This window comes from Eriocheir sinensis, unplaced genomic scaffold (genome assembly GCF_024679095.1).
Source record: "Eriocheir sinensis breed Jianghai 21 unplaced genomic scaffold, ASM2467909v1 Scaffold261, whole genome shotgun sequence".
Classification (NCBI taxonomy): domain Eukaryota; kingdom Metazoa; phylum Arthropoda; class Malacostraca; order Decapoda; family Varunidae; genus Eriocheir; species Eriocheir sinensis.
Window position 1 is genome coordinate 175,554 of NW_026111567.1, and position 9,256 is coordinate 184,809.

The following is a 9,256-nucleotide window of genomic DNA, read 5'->3' on the forward strand; positions in this document are numbered from 1 at the left end:
ATGTCACATAACCGTCAACGATCAACATGTCACCAGGTGAAAAATTCATATTAAGAATTGGATGCATCTCAAGAGAAAAACACACATTCACCTTAATGGAGTTTAGACGCCATTCAAATGTCATCTAACCTTAACCGAAGTGAATGTGTGTTTTAGTCTTCCGGAGCTTCCGATTCTGTTCGTTTCTTACTTCCATAAATTTTTTGGTGATAATTAATTTAAGTGGATAAATCAACATGTCACCAGGTGAAAAATTCATATTAAGAATTGGATGCATCTCAAGACAAAAACACACATTCACCTTAATGGAGTTTAGATGACATTCAAATGTCGTCTAACCTTAACCGAGGTGAATGTGTGTTTTAACCGAAGTGAATGTGTGTTTTAGTCTTCCGGAGCTTCCGATTCTGTTAACACTCAAATTAAGAATTGGATGCATTTCAAGGGAAAACACACATTCACCTTAATGGAGTTTAGATGACATTCAAATGTCGTCTAACCTTAACTGAGGTGAATATGTGTTTTAGTCTTCCCCGAGCTTCATTTTTAACAATACTGTTACATAGTATAATTGCATCACAAGAGAAAACCTCAATAAATAAAGTTAGACAACATTCATTTATTATTTACATTATTTTTATAAATATCTTATTGTCAAAAAGTGGGGTCCATTATTTTACGTCTCCGTGCAAGACATCTTCACTGACTTGTGCATAAATTACGCAACATGTGGGTGAGGGATACACGAACTAAACAGAACCGGGTCCGAATTTACATGGGGGTGTACACAAGAGTGCCAATATTATCTTACCTCGATCGAATTGAATGTGTGTGGATACACGATCTAAACAGAGTCGGGTCCGGATTTACATGGGGGTGTACACAAGAGTGCCAATATCATCTTACCTCGATCGAATTGAATGGATACACGAACTAAACAGAGTTGGGTTCGGATTTACATGGGGGTGTATACAAGAGTGCCAATATCATCTTACCTCGATCGAATTGAATGTGTGTCCTAATCTTCCGGAACTTCCGATTTTGTTTAACCTTGTGTGAGGTGAATGTGTGTATTTGTTTTGCGAAGCTTCCAATTCTAAATCTAGTTCGTACTGAATGTCGTCTAACCTTGTGTGAGGTGAATGTGTGTATTTGTTTTGCGAGGCTTCCAATTCTGAATGTGTGAGGTGAATGTGTGTTTTTGTATTCCGATGCCTCCGATTCTGAATTTAGTTCGTACTGAATGTCGTCGTCTAACCTTATGTGAGGTGATACTGAATGTAGTCTAACCTTGTGTGAGGTGAATGTGTGTCTTTGTCTTGCGAAGTATTATGTTAACCACAGAGTGGAGTTAGGATCTACATAGAGAGATGTACACATGAGGTATGCAAACCAGTAACACACTGACTTACAATTCTGACAAATCTTGAACCCACCTGACAAACTCTGTGCAAATCCTGACCCCAGTTTCTTCTCCGGTTAAACTGTGTGTAGATCCTGCCTGTGACAAACTCTTTGCATATCCTGACCCCAGTTTCTTGCACAAACTATGTGCAAGTTTCTTTTCCGTTTAACTTTGTTCAAACACATTTATTATATAACACTTTAAAAACGTTTCGAAAAATATATTTAAAATATTGGACCCTACTTTAGCTAAACCCTATTTACATACATGTGTTACTTAACTCAGAATTTCTTGAGAGTAACAAGAGGTTCTCGAGGTTCCCTTGTGACATGTACAAATGGAATGTGACGATATGGTTTGTTTCTTTTCACCGTACGTAATGATACAGGTTTGTTATCTTTGATTAGGTTTAGTGGCTCTTCTATAGGGTTGTTGTCTTTGATTAGGTTTAGTGGTTCTTCTATAGGATTGTTTTCTTTTTTTTAGTGTTTCCTTTTTCTGTATTTTCTGGGCTTCCCTGTTTTTCTTTTTCTGAGTTTTCTGGGCTTTCTATTTCTATAATTTCGATGCTTTTCTGCTCACTCCCCTGTTTGCTTTCTTCTCTCAAGTTCTTCAGCTTTTCTTTGAGCTTCTTCAGATTATTAGAATACATGTTTCTCATGAGCACATCCTGCTCTTGGTGTACCATCGTGTTTTCGTTTTGTTGACATGGAGCGTCAGGAATGTTCAGGTGGGTGCTGGAGTAAAACTGCATGATCTTCATCATGAACAAGTACAACTGACGTCCAACTACCTAGAATGGGAGATTATGATTAGATAAAATGTAAATGCAACTCGTATAGAAGCTATCTCCACTCCTACTTATTTTTTTTTTAAATCTTTACCTTAATGTTGTAAACTTCATTTAAGTTGGACACATGAGGCTCTGGGTCAACTAGTTTTGGTATTTTTGCGATCTGAAAATACAAGAAAGAAATTTGAAGATTCGTATAATAATAATAATGTTTCATCTCAATAAAATATAACATTTATCTAGTCTGGACATTTACCTGAGTCTCAGTTGAATATCTTTTGCGTTTTAATCTTCTCTTCTTAGAGTTAGCTTGTTCGTCTGTCTTTAAATCTCGTGTCGGACAAGCACAAATCCGCAAGTGAAACACGTCGCGTCCCAGTACTGTACCATCTGTAACACTAACACAAATACAAATGTACTCAAAGTTACAGGAAATCCTTGGATAACTTTTCCTTGATTCACTCCATGAAATCTTTTATCAGAAATAACATTGGTAATGTAATAGCTATATCCGATCACAAGACGATGAAAGCCAAATCAACGACTGATTGTCTGACGGCGGTGCAGTCTAAGAAGAGAAAATTAGACGAAGAAAATGTTGCAACTAACACAAATACTACGGCTACGGTCGTACCTCCTAGTCTTGTTAATGAACCTAGAACTGCATATTCTGAACAAGCTATGGATGAATTGTCAACATATTACGCTGTGTTACTCTCCAATGTTGACAGATTCAAGCACAAGCACGTAAGATTGGCATCTCTCATTAAACTGTTAAGTTACTTGAAAAAGAGAATCAACATAACGGACACGCTCAACACCCTGATTCTAACCCCACCTGTAGAAGTGACGATTTCGGAAAACGGAACCATTCAAGAATCTGTGGCAAAACTGTTGACACGACAGAGCGATCGGTTGTACGTTGTTGCAGAAGATAATGATGGTGGTGTAGTAGATATCGATCAGCGTATGCGCGTCGCAAACTCGAAGAATGTTCGTCGCGTTAACATCTATGCGATATCATGGTGATGGAACAACTCTCTACCCTTTTAGGTGCTATACCATGTTACAGCACATACTTACACAAAGCATTCGCGTGGCATTGTAAAGTTGTCATTCGTAACAGACTCGTCGACATGATGCTTTCAGGAGAATCAGACATCACCGACACAGCTAAAGAAATTTATGCTAGTCTGAATTTCTTTATTAACTTCCAAATTGATTCGAGATTGTTGTTTGACAGAAATGTTAACGATAATACTTTAGAGTCAATGTCGTTCCTGATAGACAGATTGAATCAAAGTGAATACGACCTCTGCTCGCCTGGTGCTAAACATGTTTGTTTCATTGACGTCCATTCAGACGCCAGTAAGTTTCCTTTGATGAACACCAAAGGTCATGCGGACTTGTAAGTAAGTGTGGTCAACGCCCCTGGCAGCTTACGTCACCAAAGGTCATGCGGACTTCGAGGTAAGTGTTATGTGCAATCAGCGCTATTGCTTACGTCATTGGTGTCATTATTAACCTTGTCAACAACAATATCCAAATTTGGCATGTGTTAACAACCATCCCTTATTATCAATTGATCGGAAAAATAACAACAAGACTAAAAATCACGCAATGCTTCCTGCCATTTTTAGCATGAGCATAACACTCCTTACGATATACGTCATCTCAATCAATCGTGCCGAATCCAACAATGTCCAAATTTAGCTTGATTTGGCATACCTTTATTACATGCCAAAATTGGATAACCACGCTTACGTCATTAACAAGTGCGTGATATGCCAAACTACGACTACGTCACAGTATGTATCGATAGGAGGTATTGCTTACGTCACTACATGTGTGCGATTATCACCCTCGTGTTAGAGAATACGTCACAGTATTGATTGTTAGTGCAATTTATACCCTCGTGTTTTTGCAGGTGATTATCACCCTTGTGACTACGTCACAGTATTGTTACGTCAATAATATATATGCATGTGATTATCACCCTCGTTATTGTTATAGACTACGTCACAGTATTGTTACGACACTACTACATGTGCAATTATCACCCTCGTTTTTTGCAGGTGATTATCACCCTCGTGTTATTGTTAGACTACGTCACAGTATTGTTACGTCACTACTATTTTTGCAGGTGAATATCACCCTCGTGACCACGTCACAGTATTGTTACAGGTGATTATCACCCTCGTTATTGTTAGAGACTATGTCACAGTATTGTTACGTCACTAATACATGTGGAATTATCACCCTCGTGTTTTTTTACAGGTGATTATCACCCTCGTGTTATTGTTAGACTACGTCACAGTATTGTTACGTCACTACTATTTTGCAGGTGATTATCACCCTCGTGACTACGTCACAGTATTGTTACAAGTGATTATCACCCTCGTGTTATTGCTAGACTACGTCACAGTATTGTTACGTCACTACTACATGTGCAATTATCACCCTCGTGTTTTTTTACAGGTGATTATCACCCTCGTGTTATAGTTAGACTACGTCAAATCCACTCAACGATTTGATTTGTTTAACAAACATAGCCAAAGATTTATGCAGTAAAATATCGACACCTAATACCACAGGTATGTTACGAGAGTAATCGTACGTGGGAGACACCCAGAAGCGAGAGTGAAATATATCCAGTATACTCTGAACGGCATTGACGATAAAGTTGCGAACGAATACGTGAATTGACTTAACACCTCTAAGAATACTAGTCAGTATATCGTTGTTGGTTTTGTCGTTGTATTCACTGTTATTGTTTTTACCGGCTATAAAATCAACAAAGGGTTTACTTGGATCGTTAGCCAATGACGACGAGGAGCGCATGATCGTGTCCGTTAAAATCAAACACTCTCTTTCGGTAGGTAATGGTGGTGGGGAAGAATGCTGCGATGGTCGCTTCACATCCCAAAGGAACTTCTTGTAAGCGATAACTAAACCTGCGAACCGCAAGGCAGTGCTAGTGTCACCATTGACACGCTTCAATTTGTCGTGACTCATTACTTCTTTCAAGACGTACGCTCTTATCTTATCGTCTGACAAATTTAAGAGTTAGCTTTCTCACACGATGTAGTTTGGAAAGCCTTGTTCATGACACTAACCCCGTTGAGAATCTCTATTAAATTTGGCTTCGTTTTTGGATACGATGCTGTTTTGGAATAGTATTTCTTTTCAAGAGAGGCGGTCCTCAATTGTTTGTAAGCACCGATGACAGTTTGTGCGATGGCCCAGTCCGCCTGTTGACTCAATTCATCAGGTTTCTCAGTTCCGTATAGTCGTTTAGCCTTGTTGTACCCCATTAGATTGAAAGCCTTTTTAATTTCAACACAGAAGTCGATCAGGTTAAAAAAATTTTTTTATCTGTTTCACTTAGAGATGAAGTCTTGTTGTCTTTCGAGATACATCTAAAGAGAATGTTGTTCAACACGAACGACACGAATAACCCGCGTTGCATGAGACTCGAGTTTAAAAAGATTTCAATGGAATCGTTTTTAAGGAATTTGCACAATACATTCGCCGCTACGTGCAAATGGGACTTGATTCCATTCGCGGCCAGTAAATAATCGTATGTGATCGAATGAACACTCTTTTGGTTCATTTCTTTAATCGCTAAAAGTTTGGACGCTATGTAAAGATGTCTTTTATCGTATGAGTCTTTGCTTAACTCGTTCATGATTCCAATGTGCACGTCTGACTTACTGTGTTTGTGGGCTTACACTATGGCACGTAATCTCATGTGCTACTATCACAAGTATGATTGTGTGGTGTGCTCAAAGCCCTTCACCCACCGCGAATTGCAACATGGCAGGACCACATTGATCTTCAGACAACACCATCCGTTCGTCATCAGGGAATTCGCACTGTTGGACGATGACATGAACATCATGGATTCACACGTCATCAATAACAAAGCAGCTGCATTCAAAGAAGAGGTTTCACCTGGTGTCTTCAAGTTCATCGATAACAGGTATGATCCAGTCGTTATCAGTGAAAATATCGATGAGGATGGGTACCCCTTGTACAGTCCGGTTGAAGACGATGACGTAGTCAACGAGGAGGAGGAGGAGGAGGATGACGATGACGACGACGAGGACGATAACGAAGAGGAAGAGGATGACGATAACGAAGAGGAAGAGGAGGAACAGGATGACGAAGAATACGACAACAACAACGAAGAGGAGGAGGAGGAGGATAATGAGGTGGACATTCCAGTCTACGCACCTGGTGAAGAGGAGGAGGAGGAGGAGGATGTTCCAGAGGAGGAGTTGGTTCCAGTTCCAGAGGAGGAGATGGTTCCAGTTCCAGAGGAGGAGTCGGTTCCAGTTCCAGAGGAGGAGTCGGTTCCAGTGAAGGAGGAGGAGTCGATTCCAATCGGTAATGAGCTTGTTCCCTTCGTTGAAGAGGAGACGACTGAAAATCAGCTATGGCGTGTTAAGACGAGTGTCCTCATCACCCGCAAATTGGTTGCAGTTCCTGGTAATAAGAAGGCGAATACCAAGCGTCATAATGAGGATACTGACGACTTGCCTGTGCTTGTTTTTGACGTTGCTGCTGCTGATTGTAAATACATTGTTCTTCCGCAAAATCACGAGGGTGTTAATTGCACATATAATAGTGACGTAACAATATTGTGACGTAGTCTCTAGATTCTGCAAAAATAGTAGTGATGTAACAATACTGTGACGTAGTCTAGTAATATCATGAGGGTGATAATCACCTGCAAAATCACGAGGGTGTTAATTGCACATATAGTAATGAAGTATACTGTGACGTAGTCTCTAAATTATCTGCAAAAATAGTAGTGATGTAACAATACTGTGACGTAGTCTAATAATAACACGAGGGTGATAATCACCTGCAAAAAACACGAGGGTGTTAATTGCACATATAGTAGTGACATAATAACACTGTGACGTAGTCTAATAATAACACGAGGGTGATAATCACCTGCAAGAAACACGAGGGTGTTAATTACACATAGTAGTGACGTAACAATATTGTGACGTAGTCACAATATTGAGGCGAGCGTCCCGCTCGCCTCAGAATCGGGCTACTGGCCAGTCTAAAACACACATTCACTCTTTCGCTCTCAACCCAGCATTCAGCGTCCCGCTCGCCTCAGAATCGGGCTACTGGCGAGTCTAAAACACACATTCACCCTTCCGCTCTTAACTGAGCATTCAGCGTCCCGCTCGCCTCAGAATCGGGCTACTGGCGAGTCTAAAACACATATTCTCCATTCCGCTCTTAACTGAGCATTCAGCGTCCCGCTCGCCTCAGAATCGGGCTACTGGCGAGTCTAAAACACACATTCACCCTTCCGCTCTCAACCCAGCATTCAGCGTCCCGCTCGCCTCAGAATTGGGCTACTGGCCAGTCTAAAACACACATTCACTCTTTCGCTCTCAACCCAGTATTCAGCGTCCCGCTCGCCTCAGAATCGGGCTACTGGAGAGTCTAAAACACACATTCACCCTTCCGCTCTCAACCCAGCATTCAGCGTCCCGCTCGCCTCAGAATCGGGCTAGTGGCGAGTCTAAAACACACATTCACCCTTCCGCTCTCAACCCAGCATTCAGCGTCCCGCTCTCGTACATTCTCAACTATAAGAGAAAAAAATTGCTTAGTGTGAATGTAGTGTTTGTTTTCATGATGTGAATGTATATTTTCAGTCTTAACGGGCACCAATTCTACTCGCTTGTGCCGTCCATCTCTCTTCACTGACGTTGCGCGAATTGGTGACGAGTCTCCTTCTCCTCCCTCTTATTGACACATGCTAAATTACAGGGGTGTTAAAGACACACAGGAAGTAACGCGCAAATTGGTGACGTAGTCTCCTTCTCCTCCCTCTTATTGACACGTGCTAAATTACAAGGGTGGTAACAGGAAGCAACGCACCAACGCGCGAATTGGTGACGTAGTCTTCTTCTCTCCTTTTATTAAAACATGCTAAATCACAAGGGTGGTAAAGACACACAGGAAACAACGCGCGAATTGGTGACGTAGTCTCCTTCTCCTCCCTCTTATTGACACATGCTAAATTACAGGGGTGTTAAAGACACACAGGAAGTAACACGCGAATTGGTGAGGAAGCAACGCGCGATTTTTAAAGACACACATTAAGCAACGTGCGAATTGGTGACGTAGTCTCCTCCTCCTCCCTCTTATTGACACATGCTAAATAACAGGGGTGTTAAAGACACACAGGAAGTAACGCGCGAATTGGTGACGTAGTCTCCTTCCTTCTCCCTCTTATTGAGACATGCTAAATTACAAGGGTGTTAAAGACACAGGAAGCAACACGCGAATTTGTGGGTGGTAAAGATATACAGGAAGCAACGCGCGAATTGGTGACGTTAGTCTCCTCCTATCAATCAGTATCTCTTATTAACACATGCTAAATCACAACGCGAATTGGTGACGTTAGTAGTAACAAATGTACGGAAGTGGGGGTTGCCTCAGCGGGGGGGACTGGAAGTGGGGGTTGGGGGGGTGAGCGGGGGGGTTACGGGCGTGGGGGTAATTTGCAGGGGGACTGGAAGTGGGGTTGGGGGGTGAGGGGGGTTACGGGAGTGGGGGTAATTTGCGGGGGTTACGAAAGAGGGGTATCTAGCCCCCCTACCCACATTTATTTTACCTTTTCACCCCCCCCCCCCAAAAAAAAAAAAAAATTGTTTTCACTATTTCACATGCCCTTCTTCCCCCCTCGGGCTAGCGTACGGAAGCGGGGGGGTGACGGGAGCGGGGGGGTGTCGGAAGAAAGGGTGGTCAGCGGGGGGGTGACGGGAGTGGGGGTAAGACGGTCAGAGGGCCGTCAGCGGGGGGGTGACGGAAGTGGGGGGCATGCACAAAGTGAGGGTAATTGCTATTGTTGTTGTTGTTGTTGTTGTTCTTGTTGTATACACACACACACAAACACACACACACACACATATTCTGTGCTATATAAGCATCATACTGTAATTACCATCATTAATAGAGTTTCCGCTATGACTGAGACATATTCAGAGAACCTTCTCGATATTTTCCAATATCCTGCGCGC

At 41.9% G+C, this 9,256-nt stretch overlaps 1 long non-coding RNA gene across 1 annotated transcript; it reads right to left on the reverse strand.

The window, feature by feature from the left end:
• Positions 1-1,476: 1,476 nt before the first annotated feature.
• On the reverse strand, positions 1,477-2,892 carry LOC126991341 (uncharacterized). The gene is made up of 3 exons (XR_007745431.1): positions 2,455-2,892; positions 2,290-2,361; positions 1,477-2,198 (listed from the first exon to the last, which is right to left on the reverse strand). It is a non-coding gene; the product is annotated as an uncharacterized LOC126991341 (long non-coding RNA).
• Positions 2,893-9,256: the final 6,364 nt, after the last annotated feature.